This window comes from Manacus vitellinus, unplaced genomic scaffold, assembly GCF_001715985.3.
Source record: "Manacus vitellinus isolate BGI_N305 unplaced genomic scaffold, ASM171598v3 scaffold_42_pilon, whole genome shotgun sequence".
Taxonomy (NCBI): Eukaryota; Metazoa; Chordata; class Aves; order Passeriformes; family Pipridae; genus Manacus; species Manacus vitellinus.
Window position 1 is genome coordinate 2,402,190 of NW_021940553.1, and position 22,511 is coordinate 2,424,700.

Below are 22,511 nucleotides of genomic sequence, written 5' to 3' on the forward strand. Positions count from 1 at the left end.
ACTTCCAACCTGGCTGATTCTATGATTCTATAATTCTACATATCATATCATATCGAAGTTGTGTCTTCCCCATCCCTGGAAGTGTTCAAGGCCAGGTTGGACGGGGCTTGGAGCAACCTGGTCTATTGGAAGGTGTATCTGCCCATGGCAGGGAGGATTGGAACTGAATAATCTTTAAGGTCCCTTCCAATTCAAACCATTCTATGATTCCATAATTCTATATCGTTCAACAGCAAGGTGCAAAATCATGAATCCTGAGGACAAATACCTCAAAATTTTGATATTTTGATAATGTGAGAGCTCCTCCTTTGGAAAGATTGAGGCAGACATGACCCAGAGGCAGTAGCTGATCACAGACTGAAGCTGTGGAATGATAAGTATGATCTAACAGTTTGCAAAAAGTCCAGTTACTTCTAGTGGGGAAAATGAGGCATTATTGGTGAGAAGTCCCCTGAAGACGCACTCAAGAGAGATGGAGAAAGTGTGTAAGAAGTTATAGTGTAATAAAATAATGGAATTGTTGCAATTGCAAAGCAAAACCCAAACACTTTTTAGATACTTTCTTTTATGAACTAAAGTTTATGTAGTGAATTATATGAGATGTCTGTAGTGATCAACACTACATTCAGTGGTTCAGATCTGTAGACACATAGCAATTGTAGTTTCCAAGTTATCCATAGCTCTTTATGACTATTATTTCTTCCATAAATGCCATTTTTAGCATAGAGGCTTTACTCTTTTGTCCTCTAATGCTTTTCCCCCTTCCATTTTACTTCAGCAAACTAAACAAATTCCACGCTTTGTTAGAGCATTCACCTGGTCAGATGGAAAAAAACTGAGGTGACTTTCATGCACAGGTGGGTATGGCACAGCTCCAGTTGATAAGTCACCTCATGGCAGAGCTGTGCCATCCCCTTCAGCACAACTAATCTCTACACCATCAGCTGTTAACACATGTTGGCTTTTAGACTGGAGGTGGTTCACCTCTGGGGTGCTTGAAACATCTTCCTGTTCAGTTAGACCCTCTCCACAAGTGGTGCCTTCCATTTAGGGGCCGAAGAGTGGATTAACTGAAGACACCTGGCCAAAAAAAAAATGTGCTAAAAGCCAAAGAACCAAAGAACCTGTAAAAGTATCTTCCTGGGAGCTCACTCCTCAAACCCAGAGAACTAGTGACATGCACACCTCTCAGCATTGGTGAGTTGCAGACTGTTCATCGTGGCTCCCCAGAGACATGGTAACAGGCTGGGCATATATCTGAATTCCTCCCTCTTAAATGTCAAACCAGAAACTACCAGTGATACAGACAGAGGGGAATTACTCAGAGAGAAAATTCCTTGTTGGCAAACAAGGAATTCTACAGTTCAGCAACTCAGCCCGCTACACCGTCAATGATTTTGCAGAATCAGGTTCTACCTGACCCAGTTCTGCTCTAATTTTTCTTCTATTCTCTCCCAGACAGTATTTCTGTGTTCCTATTAGTCTAGCAAATGTTGGTGTAAGCTGAAAATTTCACTTTTGTTTTGAAATATCAAAATATGCTTTGTAATTGCAGGAAATTCTTCCACCTTAGAATTTCAGTTTATTTGGCAAACTAACTGCCTCCAGTTCAATTACATAATTGCATTTCTAACCAGACTGATTATAGACACACACAGCATGCTTTAAAAAAAAAAAAAAATTGTTTTAAGCTAATCTCCTTGCAGAATTTAAGATTAACCTAAGATTGGTTGACATATGAGGAATGAGACATGGGGTGCTAAATATTGTCATAATTTCAGACTTTCCTCAGACAAAGTAGTTTTGAATTCGTTCCTTATTTTCCAGCTCATCAGCTTTAATTGTAAACTCTTCGTCATGACAGACTATGGCCAGCATGAAATCTTAACCTCTGCGGAAGCTTTTTAAGCCCAACACACAAACCTTCCAACCTGTGGGGTTTCCAAAGGGAAGCTTTTTTAACTGTTTGTGTCCGCATTGGCAACCAGCTCCTGAAGCAGGGCTCTGGGAGATGCTTTGAGATTCCCTGAATGAAAAGAAATCCCTTTCTAAAACACAGTAGGTATACAAAACCCTAGTTCATTTGAAATGTTTCATCAGCTGTTTTCTGTAAAGAAAAGTTCTACACCTTGAGAAGCAAAGAAGATATTTCACACGTCAGGAGGTACCACTATTAGTGAACATGCCCAAGCCCAATGATACAAACAGAGAAAAGAAGTTTTCTCGTGTCATTTGAACCCATCAGCTGTGAAAGGGAGATGTTGGTTCATCAGGGAAAAATGGCCATTTGCACAGATTAGCAAAGTTTCTATGACCACTCAACTCACTTCCAAGAAAATATGAAAGACAGAAACTTCAGGAATCATCAGCTATGTTCTGTTTGACTATTCTATAAGAATAGCCTTCATAAGAATTCTGTGGGCAATGTCAAGAATGTTAATTACTGTAGGCTCTTTAGCAGCAATTAGGTCCAGGAGTGTAATCAGCTGAAAAAAATTACTTTACTAATGCTAAGAAATACCAGCTATAGCACAGACAGAAACATTGTGTAGAAATCCTGACTAGAATAAAAGCTTTGGATGAGGGCTCAAGAAATTTGTAATGAGGCAATGCTTTTTTACCCTTTCAGAATCAACATTTTTTGCCCTAATCCATTGGTTTTGTTCAAGTTTGTCGAACACTGCAAGGATAAGGTTAACTTCACCAAGCATAACTGTAGGGAACAGGAATGGCCTTCCATCACCTCGTGGCCAAGGGCTGAGATATTTACCTACGCTGTGAAAAGTCCAATTCAATTTCCCTTTCTGCTACTGACAATTTGAACTTGCATATCCCAGGTCAGTGAATTAATTATGATGCTCTGTGGGTTGCCTGGTGGTGAGACATGGGGTCCCTCCTCTACAGCCCTCCAGCTTTCTGCTGCGGGTGCTGTTTTGTGTTGTATAAATAGTTAATCGCAGGCGCTGGGACTGGCTCGCAGAGGGCACTGAACTGCCAGGGCACCGAGTCATTCAGCCTCTCCCTGGCTCAATTCCTCTATTGAAACACAGCACAAACGTTCCAGCAGACGAGAGGATGAAAGGCCAGCCCTCTGCACGCCCTGCAATCTCTGATTAGGACATTCGCTGTGAACGTAGGAGTCACTCATCCAAATCCTTGCTTTGAACTTTTTCCCCCCTCTCTTTTCAGAAGTCACATCCAGCACCCCTCAGGTTTTCCCCTCTTGTGGGAAAACTGTGACGCGGCCAGAGCCTATAATGTTGTAGGTTTTAGAAGCATTTAAACTGTGTAGGGATAACACAGAAAACAAAATGAGTTCATGCTGTAACTCGTTACATCCCTCTGAAAGGTGAATTCCCTGGGCAGTCATTGCACAGTCATGCAGGCCAGTGGAACAAACACATGGTGTCATAGGATCCCACCATCATTTCTAAAGTGTTTTTATGTGTCCAGTGCTCTGCAAATCGATTTTGACAAGAGGGATAATAATAGCACGCCATCCACTAGACCATCTGGTCTTTCCTGCCAAAAATATCTTAATCAACTATTAGACACATTTAATGTGTGTCATAGCAAGAATTATTTGTGGGTATCAAGAAGTGGCTGAACCCAAACACAGAAAAAGATCATACTCCCATGATCTTAACTGGTGTGGAGTACTGTAGCAGAGTCACTAAAGCTATGCTGACTTGTGCCAGTTGAGCATACAGCCCACCATATTTAGTAACACAGTATTAAGAGTGGTTATGCTCTGAAGCTTAATGAAATTACAAATTGGAATATCTCTAGTGAAATTAATGATCCAAAATGTTGCAGCTGAGCAGAAACCAGCCTTGTTTTGAATTTTGAAGGTCTTTTGGAAACATAAAAATGCAGTTTTATGGTTTAGAGCTTTGAAATGATAATAAGGTAAAGGGGACATTTGACAGTGAGGGGTAAAAAAGGTCATCTATTCCCCCTATATTGCAATTAATTTGTTTAAAAAAGTTTATTGAGAACTGCAATCCTCCCCAAACCCCATTAAATCCCTAAAACCACAGAGACATTCGAAATGAGACAGTGGTCACTATTTCTTTTGACTTGTTAGTGTGACTGGGTAGAAGAGGGCTCCAAAAAAAAGACCTTGTGGAGAAGGTGTCTGAGCTCAGACATTTGATGTTGTCCAGTTGCCAACCGGGCATTCTTCTTTCCTCCTACAAACCCGTAATAGGAACCAGACAAATGATGGATTTAGGGAAAAATCAGGCTGAAAAATAAAATAGCTTGAGTCAAGCCAAGCAAAGTAATTAGGTTTATTTAGTGGAATGAAAAAAAACATCCCAAACCTAACTCAAACCCAAAAAGAGTCTGACGGAAGCAAAAAGTTTTTTAGGGGGAAAAAAATATTTTTTCAGATTCAAGGCAGTTTTTCTGGTTTTAGAGAAAAAAATTGTTCCAGATTGTTTTTCCTTTCCCTTGTTGTGTCAGCATCTTAATTTTTCTTCTCTTTTTTTTTATTTTTTTCTTAAAAAAAAAAAAAGGGAAGAAGTTTGCTTTTGAATGGAATTATTTTAAGAAAAAAATCTTTTATTTTTTTAAAACTTAATTTCCCATTTTACATCTTTGGAAATCGATTGTTTTAACTTAAAGAAAATTTCTTCATTTGTCATATGTTGAATTTGAGCAGATATTCCAGATAATTAGCCATATCACAGAAATATTTTCTCCAAGACCAACAGAGGGTGGAGATATTAATAAGTCCTTAGGGAGAAGAGAAAAGACAACTGAGGAATGGGTTACTGAAAAAAAGAAATGAGAGAAGAAATTTTTTGCAAGGAAGAGGAACACAGGAGTGTGCTAAAGAGTTTTGGCAAGCCAGTCACAGATTAAAAGTCCCTGCAGTAGGAATGCCTTACTCCTTGATCCAACTCACACGTGGTAGGGACTAAACGTCTGCCTCAGGTGCCCCGTTTTCCACATGCCATGTGGTAGTTAATGGATGTTACCTTGATGACTTAAAGTGTTTGGAGATTTGTATGGAAGCACAGGGTGAAACCCTAAGCTGACTGAAATCCACAGCAGAATTTCCTTTGACCTTTGCTTCTTCTCCTCTACTCCTGTCATTGAACCTCTGGTTTCTCTTTCACCCAAAACATTTTGGTAAGGAAAAGTCAGAGGATGTGTCTGTTTGTGCCCATCTCCACTGCATCAGTCCTTGCATGCAGATGGGGAGGGATCCTTCCCCCAAAGACCTCGCAGCACCCACCAACAAAGTAATGACTGGAGAAATGGAGATATTTGCTCTTTAGTTTCCAAACACTGTGGTTGGCCTACTCCCTTCTGGAAGCGAGTTCAGGCTTTAGGCATTTCTCCCTGGGCCACAAAAGCCTGAGTTTCAACTAGAGATAGCAATACATTTTCAGGCTTTTTTTCCCCCTCTCTCTCTCCTGAGTAGAAAGAACGTTAGTATAGTTAAATTTTTAGAAAGGGCAATATTAACAAAAATGGAAAAGTTAACACTAAGTCGATAAAAGTAATGTTCAAGCTGACCTGTGCTGAAATGTCGTTTTGAAATTTTCAGTCCATGAAAATATCCCTAGACTGACTTTTTATCTTCATTTTTGCAGGAAAAAATGCTTTTATATTCACATTTTCATAGGAGTGGAAAATTGTTTTCCATGCAGCTGTATGCTTCAAATTGACAGCTGTATTTTTCGCGGGTATGAACTCTCAAGCTGAGGTTGCCACTCAAGCAGCTTGAGTTGATCTCATGCAGGGCTTTAGAAATGACCAGAACTACCCTGAAATTGTCCTGAAGAGAGAGGAGCTCCAGGACAACAAATGCTTCAGGGCCACGTTACCATGCAGACCATTTGTTCTATTCTGACCCCAAAAGAGTTTTACATTGCTAGTTGTAGATTTCCTGCATATGACAAGGCAGAATTGATGCATCCAAAGCATTAAGAGAAAGTCAAGACTGTTGGTGCATTATAGAAGGCAGGACTGGATTTTGCTTCTCCTGTAGGGTATGGCTGCCCACTCCTCCAAATCTTATACATGTCAAAGTCAGAATGAGAACTGCCTTAGAGCTCTGAAAAGATGGGCTATAATCTCATGTCAACCCAAGTGTGAAGGCAGGACTGGCACAAGAACTTCCATCCTTATGGGATGTGGATTTTTTTCCCCGATGTCAAGTTTTGAGAGCTCAGCTTTCACAGAATCCCAGAAGGGTTCAGATTGGAAGGGACCACCAGTGGGGTCATGTGGTCCAACCTCCCTGCTCCACCAGGGTCATCACAGAGCACATGGCACAAGATTGTATCCAGACAGTTCTGGAATATCCCCAGAGAGGGAGCCTCCACACCCTCTCTGGGCAACCTGTTCAACATTCAGTCACTGCATTTTCAGATGGAACTTCCTCAGCATCAGTTTCTGCCCACTGCCTGTTTTAGTCTGCTTGAGGTATGAAGGGACTTTATTTTTTTCCCCCCTAATTTTCAAATAAAATTGAAAAAAAAAAAGCAGAAAACCAAACCAAACCAAACAAACTTCTCTTGAGTCAATGACACCACAGAGGCATTGTATGGAATTTGCATTGACAGCAAAATAAGGCAGGGATTCTCTGGGGAAGAGGGAATCTTGCATTATCTCTTGATACATTCTTATGGAGCTCAGACTTTCATCCCTTCATCACTACATCTGCATAATTAATGCTTTAGTTTGGGGCTTTTAGAAATAAAAAAGCAATCTCCCAAATCTTGTACACCCTGCTAAGCCACAGAGTCAGCCTCAGAGTTGCAAGGCATTATAAGTAACCTGCATGTGTAACCTGCTCCCTCTCAAATACCTCATCAATCTGGAAGCTACACTCCCCATATGTCTCTTACGCCAATTCGTTTTAACTGTCAAAGAGGTTATTTTCAAAGGACTGGAGTGACAGCTCAGAAATCCATCTTGGTGGATTGGCAGGGCCTGGAAACTGTGTATCTGAACTGTATAGAGGTCAGACATTTAATTTCATGCGGGTTCCCATGATTTATACATGCTCGGGCTCTTGATACAGAGCAGTTTGTGCTTCCTCTGTTTTTCAGGATGTAATGCCTGCCTAGGGATTGCTCCCTTCTGCACAGCAGGTACAAGTGCAAAGCACAATGCCAGTGATAAAAGAGATAAATACACTAATATTAATCTTATACCAAAAGGGGAAAGATGTAGGTGTCCTGTCTGATGAAAGAACGTGCTTTGTCAAATGTTCACTGGATGCCCCTCTGGCTGGTGGTTTGAGCAGCGTTAATGGGTACAGGACAAATCAGCACTGGTGAGATCAGGTGTAGGCAAAGGAACTTGACTGATAAGAGAGAAGGAAGGAATTCACAAGGAATTTCTTGTGAGAGTGAGACATGGCAATGTTTTACAACATTAAGCCTTTCAAGATATTTTAACATGTTTATTTTCTGGACTAAAAGGGGAAACTTTAGAAAGACACAAAGAAAATGGTTTAACTCATGGCAGTTTCAAAGGAAGGAACCGAGTCCATGGCAGAGGGGCTGGAACTAGATGCTCTTTAAGGCCCCTTCCAGCCCAAACCATTCTATGATTTCTGAGTTACCAGCTTTGCCTCACTCCACACAGTATGATACCTTTCTCATTCCTGTGTTGCTTCCCTTATCCCACGTACTCGGTCCTAGGAGTAACCAGGAGAATTCAAAGGTGGCTTCCAAAGTTTGCCTGGAAACACTGAAAGACCAAAAAAGCTGTCCAGGACATGCCAAGAAATTTACTTTTTAGATCATCAGAATGATTCCATCCCAGAGATGCTCAGACACTAGATAAATCTTGGGAGAGGGAGGGAAGGGGTGGGCATTTTCGTTTTCTGTCCTCCTGTTTCTTTTTTGCTTAATCTTATTCTCTGTGATTTTGTGTGCTGGGCTATAACATGGAGGATTTACTGTGGAATACTGTACCAAATCTTGCAGAGTAAAACACCAGACTGAAAATCCCTCACGAGCACCATCTCTGCAAACCTCACTTGTCTCTTGTGCCTGACATAACTACATCTCCTGAGGGATTATTCTTACCAATCCAGACTGATAGAAGGCTTCTTACCTTGGCAAAATGACTAAGCTATCTATTTATCTGTGCTCTTTTTAATGATTTGCAATGTTAACTCTCTTTCTATCTTGACTGTTGTCTTTTAGAAACCTGTAAAACAAAAGGCAATAAATGGAACCAATACGTTGAATTTCACCATCTCTAGTTAATTTCACAATAATTAATTCCCTGTTACTGGCAGACTAATTTTTTTTTTTTTTTGCACCTACCTAGCTTGCCCCATTACTTCAGAATGATGGAAGAGGAATATAGGAATATATTTAATCCAGGAATATAAAATACATTCTCTTGTATTTCCTAAAAGACTTGCTGATATTCGTAGCAGATCAAGGAGACATGAGCCAGCCCAGACAATATTTGCTTTCAACTCAGATAAGTCATGTATGCACTGTTAAAGGCAAACCTTCCCTTGGCTTTCCCTTAAGCTCGCAGTGATTTGGAGGGTCCAGATGAATTTTCTGCTAGTCAAAGTAACCCAGCCAGCAAAAGGACAAACATCTCACAGCAACTGTTTTCACAAGGTGGTTGATGGATCACAAATACAGTTTCATCAATCTCAAGTGTCCTTCTAGTCCATCCCTTGGCCCTTGACTGTCTTTGTGCTGACTTCCCAGGACACTGGAAGAATGTATGTCTCTTGGTGAGCACTCTCTCGGCACACCCATAAACAACCTGACACCAGCACAGGATGACACCACTTTTAATTTCTGTCCCAGTGTCTAAACTTCACTATCCGGTAAGGACTAACCAGCAGTGAGCCCAGATCCCTCCAAAAATTGATGCACTCATCTTCATTACACCCAAATACCTGTTCTAAATAGCTGAAAACTGTGACAGTGGAGAAAGAAGGAAGAATTCTGCCTCTGTCTCCCGTTTCATCCCTCTCATGGGGGTGTGGTCCTGTTGTATTGATTGCAAACAGCACCTGCACCAAAAGGTGGTGCTCTGGGTAAATGGTTGTTCATGTCATGGTTGCTGGTTGGGAAGTTGGGAGGCGAGTCCTGCCTTTGTGGATTTGCACTGTCCTTGTGCACCCTCTCAATTCATTAACTATGGCAGTATCAGCATTCAGCAGATGCCACCACACGTTTATGGTTGTGAAGAGCCATAGCCATTTTCATCTCCTTCAGCTTCCAGCATTTCCTTTCCCCCCTTTGTATGTAGGTGGTCCAAGTACAGTTTTATGCCTGTTTTAACAATCCAAGAACATCTGTAAAATGTTCGTGCCATGCTTGGAAACAGAGGAAGGGAGGAAGCCCGAGACACAAAGAGTTCTCAATACCATTTCAGGATACTCTGTTTCATCAGAGCCTCCTGAGCTTTCTTTGGAGCAGCTTAGGAGATCAACCACCCCACATCAGAATGTATCCCAGCATGGAGGAATATTCCTGAAAACTAAACTTATTCTTGTGCATAGTGTCAAATTCAAAGTGACAGGCAGGAAACTTCCTTCCTCTGTATTCTTGGTGCAGATGCAGGTGATTTCACTTCAAGGAAATTAAGTTCAAGGCAAAGAACAAAGCTGGTCAGTGTCCCATTCTAGTCTGAGCTCATCCTGTGCCAGGCAGACTGATTCTCTGCTGCCTTTGGAGATGAGGTATTATTGTAAACCAGAAGAATAAATGAGTGAGGTATATCTAATACGCCATTTCATTTAGTATCCCACCAGTGAGGTCAATAAAATATAAAATAAGCCACCTTTCTCCCAGCTCATGTATCCTCAGTGTAGGAGTGTAATATGTAAGTGTACTGCCTACATAGATTTACATACAGATGGCATACAGTTTGCTATTTCAAAATACTGAATGCTGTCTTTCCCACAGATTTAAGCTGGACAGGCGGCTCTCATATTCCATACTACATGGGGGTGGAATAAATGACACCTCTCTGTTTTCCTTGCATTCCCAGAGCATCATGCCTCGTTGCAGAGACACAGGCAAGTACAAAATTGTTTCACCAAAATGCCACAGGCTATAAAATCCCTCTCTTTGCCTCACAAAAGAAATGAAAGGGGCCTCCACTGACTTTTGTAAATGGCAGCCTCCCATCAAAAGCAGAGACTGGGGACAGGCCAGAAGATGCTTCTCACTGTGTTCTTCTCAACACAGGTAAAATGAAGTCAATGGAGCCAATTTACTCCTTTTGACCATTCTGAATTTAAAGCAGCAAGAGGCAAATGCAAGACTATGTTCAATAAAAATTTATGGGTTTATTCACACTGAGAGGCATTTCATGCTCAAAATTTGAGAAAGTAATCCATAGCAAACAGCCACGAAGTAGAATGAAATATATAGAGCAGGATTATCCAGCAGCTGGAAATTCTACTTTTGTTTATGGAAATAATATCTTATAGGAATTACTGAAATCCACAGAGTTCACAATTATTATTAATGGCATTAAGCAATACATTCTGTACATTGTAGATTGTAAAACTGGCCTTTTGCCAACCAGTTACCTACTGGAACACTCATTATAACACAGGATTAATTCAGTTATTTGGAAAAGAGCTCAGGAAAGTGAGTTTTCAGAGAGCAGGATAAAAAAATAAATGGATTGCATTAAGCAAAATATTTCTGTTTGTCCAAAGAAAGCTGGGGTTTTTGTTGTTGTTGGTTTTTTATTCCTTTGGATTCCTACAACTGAAAAGTGAAGGAAAATGTGGTTTAGGGTTCAGCTTATTTTGTGAGGGAGCCCACAAACTGTCAGGAAAACACTACATCACAGCAAAGTTCCCAAGTCTTCTTTCTTTCTCTCTTTGAATTATGTTATAGATTTCGTGTTCATGAGAGGGGATTACATATAAAGGCAAAAGGCTTTCTTAAAACACCCAATCCCACAGAAGGAAAGAAAATAAAATAAAATCCCTTGTTATTTTTCTCTCCACTTTTCTCAAAACCCGTGAAGTCTGGCTCACAGCTTTTAGGTGTTTGGGCTTGGTGGAGTCGTGGACAGGAAAAAACTGAGTCCACACAGAGCTGACCCAGGAACCCAGAAACAGAAACAAGGGCCAGCCTTGCCAGTACTTCAGGGTACTCCTGTCTCTTATGCTCTCCCCAACCTTGTTCAGCCAGTGCTGACTTCCAGTCATTTCCCAGTAAAGTCAGACAATCAATAAATGACAATAACATGATACAGGCTCTCCACCCTGTCCAGCTGGGATCACTCTCCTTCTTAATACCAGTGCAGACAAGCACTGAATCCCTCCAAGGGACAGTTTTAAGCCAACAAGGCAGCAGAGTGGCTTAAAATCACCTCTCAGTGGGCTCAGAGCCTACACAATATCTGTTTTGGCTCAACAGATAGGCAGAAACTCATGGGGCAGCAGTAACTTTCACAGGGGCCCTCAGTTTCATTGCTTTTGTACTTCCCACGTCCCTTTGCCTCCAATGCCTGCCCTGTCTACCTCTGTGTGTGGGAATCATGCTTTCCCATGTGTCTCTGCAAAGTGCCCAGCTCTGCTGGTGACTCGATTTGTAATCCATGGTGACCTTTAGGCCAGCAGAGTCATCAGCACAGCCACAGTTTTATTTGCATTAACGTTAAATAGTGTGTACAGAAGCAAAAGGAAGCCTGCATATAATATCTCTCTTTTTTTTTTTTTTCCTTCCAAAAGGTTAAATTAGTATACATGCAATGGAATCTCCACGGTTTTCACTTTATCTGCTGCAGAGCTTGAACTTTAGTCTTTTCGTCCAAAGGGAGAAAAATCAATAGTATCATACTGATACACAAGAAACTTTATTAGAGCAGCCATGGGCATCTCCACAACCTTACCCTATCAAGCTGGCTTGCTAATTGGTTTGCAGCAGTGCAGTTGCCATGAAAATTTCCCAGGTCTGTCTTATGAAAATCTGGCTCTATCAGCATCAAGAACACAAACAGCCAGGGAAGCGGGCAAAGGTCGCTTCCTCGTTGTTGGGAACGGAAAATGAAGCTTGTTAACATTCTGCTGCTGCTTCTTCTATGGAGAAAAAAAAAAAAAACACATCAGTGCTGTGGGGAGCTTTCCTCTGGAGGATTGAACAAAGATGATCAAGCTTCTCCCTGCTCACTTCCACTCACCCATCAGGTTTTCATTGACGGGGAAGCCTGAAAAAAACCCCTGCCAGACGTGTCATTTCATACCTGCCTGAAGTCTTTAGCTTGGAGTGCTTCCCTTATTTGTCCATCACAACATAGTCTCTCTCCCTTTTACATACCATCTCTCCCCTTTGCTGAACCCTGGTTTGTTGCTGTGCTTAAACCAAAGCCGGATTCAAAACAACCAGAAAATCATCAGTGCATGAGCAACAATGAATTGAAATGATGTAAAGCTTTTGCCAGAAATGCCAATTATGGTTGGAGGAGAGGAGAGATGGAGTATCTAAATCCCCCCTGCCACTGGGCTCCAGTGCAGGAGTTTACATTTATGCCTGTGAGGCAAAAAATGTGACTTTGAGGGTGGTGTTGCCTGAGTGAATCTGTGCCAAGCAAGAACCTGTAGCAGATCCCAATGCACCCGTCTAAGGAACAGACGCTGCCAAGTAAGTTCAGTTCACACGGGGTGTGTTAGCCACACAAAAATAGCACCAAGGCTCTCTGGTTTGCACCAGAGGTTTTCCACAGCATCCTGTGATGGAAAACGTCCCCTGACATCTTGCTCAGTCCATCTGAAAGGCCAGATGAACAGTAGAAGATGCTCAAACCTACTTTTCCTCCCCTACTCCCTCCCTTATATTTCTTTAATTCAGAATGTGGGGCCAAAAGTAAGTCAGTTTTACCCCTTCATGATGACAAGAGACTTCAGCTTCCAGCTGAAGCAGTGAATATGGGGCCACTGCACAAGCAGTGAATATGGAGATGTCATTTTCTCCAGAAACTGAGACCTAAGTAGGAGTGGTTTTTTTTTACATGTGCAGTCTTCCGTGATGAAAACTTTTTTGGGACCAACCACCACTCAGATGTAAACCACTAACCAACCCATGGCCTAGAGCCTATACATTGCAATTTCAAATGTGCAGAAGATAAATGCGGTTTACAGCCAGCTTTAGGCCAGGCAAATTCAATCTCCTAATCACTTTATCCCTGATGGTAGGGTCTGGATAGCTTGGAAGCATTCCCTGTTTGTGTGAGCATGCAGGCACCATGGACTTCTAGGATCTCCCTCCCAGGACAGTGGATTTGGAGCCTGGCTGTTCATAGCAGCTCCCTCTAAACCTCATATCCCCACACAGAGAGGTTCTCAAGGCTAAACTGCCTTTAGGGCTGATGGGTGGCCATGCTGTACCTGAAGATCTAGTTCATGGTCTCATATCCAACTAACTGCTTGTGTTGGTATAGGACTCTGATGTTTAACTATCTCTGTTGTTGTTGCTAAAAAAAGAAGGTAAACAATTTGTTGCAGAAAGCATATGGAGGAATTATAGAAAGAATAATGCCAAAATGGCACCTTTTTTGTTCATAGTTTAGTATGAAGATATGTTTGATTTCTCCAGCCAATTTTCGGAGGATGCTTTCAGCTTTCCCATATTGCAATGGAAGGAAGCTAATTTGGGGATCAATTATGCAAAGTCTTCTATCCTGGCTGGTCCAAAATATTAAACTCCAAAGGGATCAGTGGAGTGGATCAGAGAAAAAAACAAAACAAAACAAAACAACTACAAAAGTGTGAAATATGACTTCATGAACCAGATTTGACAGAAATAGAGGATTTCAACATGAAGTTTGATGTCTAATCTCTTTCCTTAATATAGACTGGTTGTGCCAAACTATGAGAGTCTTGTCTGTTTGTCCTATTCACTTTTCCATTAGCTTAGCCACACCAACAGATCATCTTAAATTTTTAGAAAATAGAAAGATGAATTTTTTTGTCATTATTAAAAGAAATAATATTTGTTTCCAAGAAGAAAAACAGATTTTCTTTTTTTTTTTTCTTTTTTTTTTTTCAGGTAGAATGGAGGATACTGGACAAGAAAACAAATTGATTCAGAAAGACATTGAACTCTACCAATAGCTCAAATCTCTTCAAATTGGTAATGATTTGCAATAGTTTGTTATTATGCTACCAGAGTATGCTGAAATGTCTCTTCCACCACCTCACACACAGATGCACACAGTTTAAATACAATATTAAAGATACCCTTGACTAGTAAAGATCCTGTCAAAGTATGCTAATCAAATCCAGCTTTGATTTCATGCTTACTTTTCTGCTCATCCCAATTGTAAAGCTAAGCTGTAATTAATACATAAGAGGCTGGTGATTATACAGTATTAGGCTGAACATATAGAGTGAACATACAGCATTAGATTGCATTTCAGTAGATCAGACACTGTTGAGAAATAAGATCAACTCACAAGCTCTGGTATTAGCAGGCTGCTAACTTATCTTGGTGACAATCTTGAGTTCTTGTATTGATCTCCTGCTGCTGGTGACATCTTATGCATCATCTCTGTGTGTGTGTATACTTATATGTGTGCATGCAGACTAAATAGGCCCTTTCCCTTTTTTTTTTTTTTTGTTAATTCATAGATTTATAGAGTTAGAGAATATTCCGAGTTGAAAAGGTCATTGAGTCCAGCTCCTGGCCCTGCACAGGACAGGCTCAAGGATCCCACCATGTGCCTGAGAGCATTGTCCAAACACTCCTTGTACTCTGCCAAGCTTGGAGCCATGACCACTGCTCTGGGGAGTCTGTTCCAGTGTCTGAACATCCTCTGGGTCCACATCACCCGGGGAATCATTAGTATTCCTCTGGAAATGGGCCTGATAGGTGACTGCCATGGCAGAGTGATGTCCCTCCATCAAGCAGAACTGCAATCTGTGCTTCCTCCTTGCCTGCTTGCTCAGGGAGAGCCCAGAAGAAGGGCAGAACATGTAAAGGAATAAACATTGCAGCATTACCAGGCACCCTACTGCCAGAGGGCACATGAAAACTACAGGAGTCCCTTCAGACAGCTTGTCAAAGCCCAGCTAAGGTCTTCTTTGTATCCCCCTGCCAGTAGAAAAAAAGAGCATTCCATAGTCTGAAACACTCAGAACTAGAAGAAAGGGCATATGACTCCAAGAGAAGTCCTGGGATTCATCATTCAGCTTTATAGCATAGGAAATCACACTAACTGTGATAAATAGTGAAAAGCTAAGATGAGGAAAAAGATGCTCCCTATGATCCTGAACCTACTTGTGCTTTCTCTGGGGTAAACCTGGAGCTGTTGTAGTGAAAACAAGCAACACAGGTCCAGACTATCAAAGTCAACTTGGCACCATAAAAGTTTAGGCAGATCATTCTTTGAAGAGTGCTATGCCTCAAAACTATTTTTTATTTGAAAAAAAAAAGAACGACAAGAAACCACAAAAAACCCAACCAACCGAAAAAAAACCCAACAAAAAAACCCAAACCAAAACAAACCAAGGAAAGGAAGGTTCTGTTACAGAGGGAGCTTTATTCTACATACATGGACCAATTCCATTTTGCTGCAGAGCCACACCAGAACAATCTGAGCACAGCCATGCCGTGGATGTTACGTGGCATTTCTCTGCACCGTAACGAGATCACATGTGAAAGCCCAAATTATGCAAATGAAAAGGCTCCAGTAATACTGTTGAAATATTCCTGGAGTGTACACTTGACAACCTCAAAGTACATTTCACACCACTAATGACTTCATCACTAACACAATTGTCATGAGTCAAGCAGTTTCCATAGCAACGCCCTAGTACAGCTGTTTACCCATATAAAGTACTGCACCTACTTAGTTCCATATACAGACAGATCACTAGATTCCTAGGTACTGAAATTGAAATAATTCAATTTTCAATGTCTCTCTTTATGAAGTGATTCTGCCAGCTATAGGTATTAGCATATCAATGTGACTTTGACAGGGTCTGCTGCAAAAGACATATTTTGCAGGCACTTCATGTCAATTAGAGCCCTAACTGTTTCATGGAATAATCATTCCTGCCAGATTAAGGTCAGGCTGCAAGGTAATTTAATTGGTGCCATTATATCTAGGGGGAAAAAATGCTCTAATAAAGTGCACACACTGTAGCTGCCAGTGAGGATGTTCTATGCAACATGAAAGGGATTGCCTTCCTAAAGTGTATGGGTAAACCATTTAGAGAGAAAGAAATAAGATGGAAACAACTTCAGATGCTTTGTTTCCAACAAAATTCCAGTGTGTTTGACCAAGGGGGAAATTGTATTTCGCTTGAAGTAGTACTACTCACAAGGGAGGAAGCACTGAAGAAAAATAAATAAGAATAAGAAGAAAAAAATCCCATCACTCTGTGCACTTCTTCTTATCTTCAGTGGAATGATAAACACTTTAATTAAAAATCTGCAAAAATCAAAACAAAGTCTCTTTTTTCCCAGGGCTCTGATGGCTGGGAAGTAGCAAGCCAGGCGGGAATTATCCTGGCCTCCCCCTGTGGAGCGAGACCTGCAGGATTATTCTTTCCTCTTGTGGAAACTTCCAGCCAACAACTTCTTTCATGAGCAGCATGAATCCAGTTTCCTATGGAGTCAGGTAGAGTACCCTCTAAATTTTCCCTACCTATCCATAATTCAGCTTCTCACACTTTTTCCAGAGTCTCCTCTCCCCCTGAATGAGTCAGGTCCTGGGATGCCCAGTTAAAAGAGGAATGGCATGACTGTGTGTCAGTGTGGATGTGGGAATGACAACTGTGCAGTCAGTCACTGGGGTCTGCTTTCTTCTAGCTTGAAAAGGACAATAATTCAGATAGTTTTTATTTATTTCTCCAGGTCTTGATTTCCACAGATTTTTTATTTTTTATTTTTTTTTTTTTTTTAGAAATTTGATTATCCTTGAAGCACATGTTGGATTTTTTCTCTACTCTCTAAAGCCAACCAAAGTTTTCCAAAGACTTATGGATGGATAGTGCAGAGTGTTCTCCAATAAAAGCTTACAACGCAGGAAAATGACAAGAAAATAAGATTCTTAGCTCGGTATCTTCATCCCATGATGACTTATCTAGTGCCAACAAACTTACAACAGTTGTCATGATTTTGAGCTTACTCTCTTCCTTGGCAAAACAGAGCACTGGGAAAAACATCTGCCTTGCAAATGGATTCCTCCTCATAGAGTTGGTCATGCCAGGGCTATCCTGTGCAGGGCCAGGAGCTGGACTTTGATGATCCCAGTGGGACCCTTCCAACTCAAGATGTTCCATGCTCAGCACTGTGGTCATAATCACACTCTAAATACCAGTACAGAAAAGATTAAATCAACTGAAGAATATATGGTGTTAATCAAAGGCTCAAGGCCAGTTTTTCAATTATCTAAACTGTCTCATTTTCACAGACATCGTCTAGGCTGCAATCACTTAAATGAAGTTGAGGATATTTATAAAATATTGTGACAGGTTCAAGAACAACAGAGGAAAGTTTAGTTTTATTCTATATAACACAAAATGTTTACAATGTCTTTGAAAGGAGACTGCAAATTGTAACTTTTATGTGACACTATTTTATTTTTTTCAAAGAAAAAACCATATTTCTAAACTGCAGTTTCAGACTGTTAAATTCTACATCCCTAGAATGCTTGTTTTTATGACTTTATCATGAAATAAAATATTGTGTGCTTAGAGTTGCTTTTACAATGTTGTGATATGAAAACTGATCATGATCAACTTAAGTTCAAAAAAACAGAGACAAGAATGAAAGTTTTCTTATTTTCTGGATGGGGAAATATATATACATGTATAAAACCCAGGATGTTCTGCCAAACCAGAACAATTTTTCAAAATTGAAGTGATGGAAAAAGATCAGATTCTGAGCCCTTTGAATTTCCCTGTGAATGTTTTAAAACACTTTATTAATTTTTACTATTTCCTTTTAGCTTCCACTCAGGCTTACAGTGGAACTATTTAAGCAAGATATAGGGAAGATTTTTTTGCTGCTATGAATATTGCATAAACTAACTGAATTAAGGTCATGTAAAGGTAGATAATAAATGGAAATGAAAGTTTTTTGTCATTATTATTTTCCTTTAAATATGTCTGCTAGAACATTTTGGTTCAGCATCCCATTCGAATACATTTGATCAGCCATAAATTATCCATTAAAATCTCCATTAATCCCATTACAAATGTAGTCTATCTTCCTTCATTTGGTTCAGCCTTGGTCATGAATGCAAGAACACAGATAATGGGGTGAAAGACAGCTTTGGATTTGAGGGCTCAGCAGCTCAAACAACTTCAAAGCTCTTAGACCAATTTATTTTTTTGTTGAAGTGAAGGGCTTCGTGCTTTTGGGATGATAGATATTGCAGCCACAAACCAACAAATTATAGTGTCATTGAGTTTGGAAAAGTGCTTTAAGGTCATCAAGTCCCACTATAAAACTAACACTGCCAAGCCTACCATGTCCCTCAGTGCCACATCTACACAGCTTTTAACGCCCTTCAGGGATGGCGACTCCACCACTACCCTGGGCAGCCTGTTCTTATGCTTAATAAACCCTCTTGGTGAAGAAATTTTCCCTAATATCTAACCCAAACCTCCCCTGGCACAGCTTGAGGCTGTTTGCTCTCATCATGTCCCTTGTTCCCTGGCAGCAGAGCCGGACACCCATCTGTCTCCCCCTTCCTCTCAGGGAGTTGCAGAGCCAGAAGGTTCCCCCTGAGCCTCCTTTTCCCCAGGATGAGCCCCCCCAGCTCCCTCAGATGCTCCTGGTGCTCCAGACCCTTCACAGCTCCGTTCCCTTCCCTGCACACGCTCCAGCCCCTCAGTGTCTCTCTTGTCTGAGGGTCCAGAACTGCCCCAGCACTGGAGGTGCCTCAGCAGTGCCAGCACAGGGAGGGCACTGCCCTGGCCCTGCTGCCACACTGTTGCTGAAACAAAGATGTTCATGGAACAGCCATGAACAGCCAGTTTCTCCATTTTTCCTGCTGTGGGGAATGGTGTAAAAGGCTTTGCTAAATTCCAGGTAGACAACACCCACAGCCTTTCCCTCATCCCTCAGCAAGTGGGTCACTTTGACAAAGGAAATCAGGCTGGTCAAGCAGGACCCCACTTGCAATATCACATTGTTATGCTACCCACGTCTTCCAGGTACACCTGCCTGGGGCTGGAAGAGATGAACACAACTTTGATGAGTTGTTAGACTTGTGCACAATTTTGCTAAGTAAGGCCAATTGCATCATGTAGGAACTCCTGAACCCTGGGCAGTGCCTGGCCAAGGACGTGGGAGGTAGTGGTGTGCAAATAGATTGATTTTCTGCTTGCTTTATGAAGTATTACAGTTCCATTTTTCTCCTTCTTAGTCTTTTTCTTCAATAACACCCTCCTCTTCAGTTCCTTGTCATAGGAATGAACTTGTTCCCTGAGTCCCTAGAAAGCTGGATTCAATAGAAGTGATCTCAGGACCAGGACAACATCTATATCACAGGAGGAATAATTCTTTCTTTTCTTTCTTTCTTTCTTTCTTTCTTTCTTTCTTTCTTTCTCTCATTCTTTCTTTCTCTCATTCTTTCTTTCTTTCCTTCTTCCTTTCTTTCCTTTCTCTCTCTTTCTTTCTTTTTCTTTTTCTTTCTTTCTTTCATCCTTTCTTTCTTTCTTTCTTTCTTTCTTTCTTTCTTTCTTTCTTTCTTTCTTTCTTTCTTTCTTTCATCCTTTCTTTCTTTCTTTCTTTCATCCTTTCTTTCTTTCTTTCATCCTTTCTTTCTTTCTTTCTTTCTTTCTTTTTCTTTCTTTCTTTCTTTCTTTCTTTTAATTTTTGGATGACAAGGAAAACAATAGATGGAAAGTTTTCCATTTGTGAAAACATTTTATTTCAAAGGTTTTCAGACACCAAATAAACTAAACAGCTGATAAAAGCCTATGAAAACTGGGAAAATATTGTCATAAACAAACGATTAAAAAAATACATTTCCATCTGGATGAAACTCCCTTCCGTTCTCTTTTTTTTTTTTTTTCTAATCTTATTTTGAGTGAAATGATTTTTTAGTAAAGCTCTCAGCAGATCTGGAGATACCTCTCTGATGTTAAGACCTGACTGCATAATTGATCTTAGCTTTCTCTTCGTCAGGTAAAGCAAAGCAGATGAGTTTAGCCAGGGACACCTGTTTTGCGATAAGGAGACTCTTTAAGAAGCAGACAACACTGTTTTGGCCATACTGTCTTTACAGCCTGCAACATCCTTATTTAGCCAGCAAAGAAACCCGTTATCAGAATAAGATATTTCAAGTTTTGAATGCTTGCACACAGCTGCTACGACGCATAAATGAGAGAAAACAGCTCAGAGCACGAGCAAAGGAAGAAAATATTAAGTTATATATTAAGGGAATAAACCTGACAAAGGATTTTATGTCTATTTTTCTACAAAAGGAAGACAACTTGCAAATATATATATTTGGAAAGAGGAGGCAGTAATGAACAAGGACAGTGCATTTCCCAGTAGGTGATGAGTAAGCCGAGGGATAGCTGCAGGATGTCATGATGTACTCTGCTGTCACAAAGATTTTACACATGGGCTGGACAACCTGCTCAATAAATCAACATACATCTATCTTTTTTTTTTTCTTTCCTAGGTATCTATTTGGAAACTCACAGCCACATTTTAATGTGTGCAGAGTGTTTGTTAACTTGGCATAGCCTTTTCATCTTTTTCTACCCTCTGCTATCTCTTGGGGGTGAATCATCATTATGTAACAGAGCACGCAAGGTACCATGTGATGATCCTTGTCCTTGCTGAGGAAAGAATAAAAAGAAACTGAAAAAACATGGAGCAACATTAACACAGAAGTACACACGCATCCTAGTAAACATATACAGGATAGACTGGCTACTGGGTATGTTTTTCTCACCTCTCAACAACACTTATTGATTTCAGTGGGAAATGTTCTTTCCTAAATGATACAGACTCTGGTCTCTGGGGTAATTAATGGGATTCTTTTTTTTTAATCAGCTCTTGCACTGAAGAGAGGAATTCCAGCTAACTCCAGCAGTCAGAGTGGGCTTGCAGTAAGCTCTTGCTCAACCTTGTCTTACTCTCTTATGCACTGCACTGATTTAGGACTCAAAATGAAGTGAATTTTTGAGATTAAAAGGTTGATGTAAAGCTGGAGAAGATCCACTTGATGGTAACACAATAAAAGTAAAGAGTGAGACTGTTGCACAGGAACAGTCTCGCTCATTATTCATTGTTATTAGCAAAATTGAACAAGACTTAAAAAACTGCCTAAAACAGAGGAACAGCAATTTGGGCTATGCCCATCCCAGATCTCACACTGCACTGGGAATGGAAAACATCAATAGAATTCTTAGTTATCAGTAGAATTTTTCATTATCTCTCCAACTCCAACAAGTGGCACCACTACTGTTCCCATGAAATGTAGCCTACACCCAAAGTGTGTTGGAAGCACACTGACTGGGAGAGAGGGATCAGGGTTCATCTCAGATGCTCACCAGGGGATATGGCCCATCTATAATTGAGTAGGTTGTTCACTTGGAAAGACTGAGGCACCGTGGGCTTCTCATGAACTGAGTGCTGAGTTCAGATTTCAATAAACAATGTCGCCTGCAGTGGAAACCAGCAGGACTATCCCTGCCACAGACAGCCACAACAGCAGCAAAACCCTGTCTTGGAGAGTAGTCCTATCTAAGATCAGGGGAATCAGGGGAAGATAACAGCATTTGCACTTCAGATGTTAAATAGCCTTGTATGTCATAAAACAGGCTGTCCCACGTTTGGGAGGAAAAAGAAGGAAAAAATGCTATCAGGTGCTGCTCTGAATATTCAGACTTCCCCAGGAACTTTCATAAGGTTTAATCTTTTCTGCAGATGTTTCAGGAGCGTTTTTTCATTCAACAACTTGCCGCTGTCTAGCTGTCTGATGTATTATTTTGCGGGTGGACTAACCAAGCTTCTAACAGCCAAAGAACACCATAAAGTGCATACAGAAAGGAAGAATTGGGAAAGCCTAACTTAGAATCACAGAATGGTTTGGATTGGAAGGGACCTTAAAGATCATCTGGTTCCAATACCCCTGTCATGAGCAAGGACATTTTCCACTAGACCAGGTTGCTCCAAGCCCTGTCCAACCTGGCTTTGAATACTTCCAGGGATGGGACATCCCTAACTTCTCTGGGCAACCCAATGGATACATAATTTTTGAAAATTTGTATTGATTTTCACCAGAATGCGTATTATATCTGACTGTATGAAAACAGGGGTAGGGCAGAAAATTACCTTGCTTCTCTAATTTAATGAGTCAGGATGGGATTAAATAGATTTTAAATCTATATCAAATTAAGATTTATTTAAGAAATTGTCATTCTAATTCTGTCTGTAGTTTACAGCTAAAAATTCTTTCACATAGACTCTTTTAACAGTTATATCAAAACATCACTGTGTATTAATACAAGGCAGAGATTCTGGTGGGAGTTTCATCTGTCAAGAATGTCATGCTCCAAGTCCACAATT

The 22,511-nt window shown here is 40.7% G+C and overlaps 1 long non-coding RNA gene across 1 annotated transcript; it reads left to right on the forward strand.

Moving 5' to 3' along the window:
* The first annotated feature begins 15,804 nt into the window (after positions 1-15,804).
* Positions 15,805-16,947, forward strand: LOC112841233. The gene is made up of 3 exons (XR_003212844.1): positions 15,805-15,855; positions 16,440-16,593; positions 16,879-16,947. It is a non-coding gene; the product is annotated as an uncharacterized LOC112841233 (long non-coding RNA).
* The last annotated feature ends 5,564 nt before the right edge of the window (positions 16,948-22,511 follow it).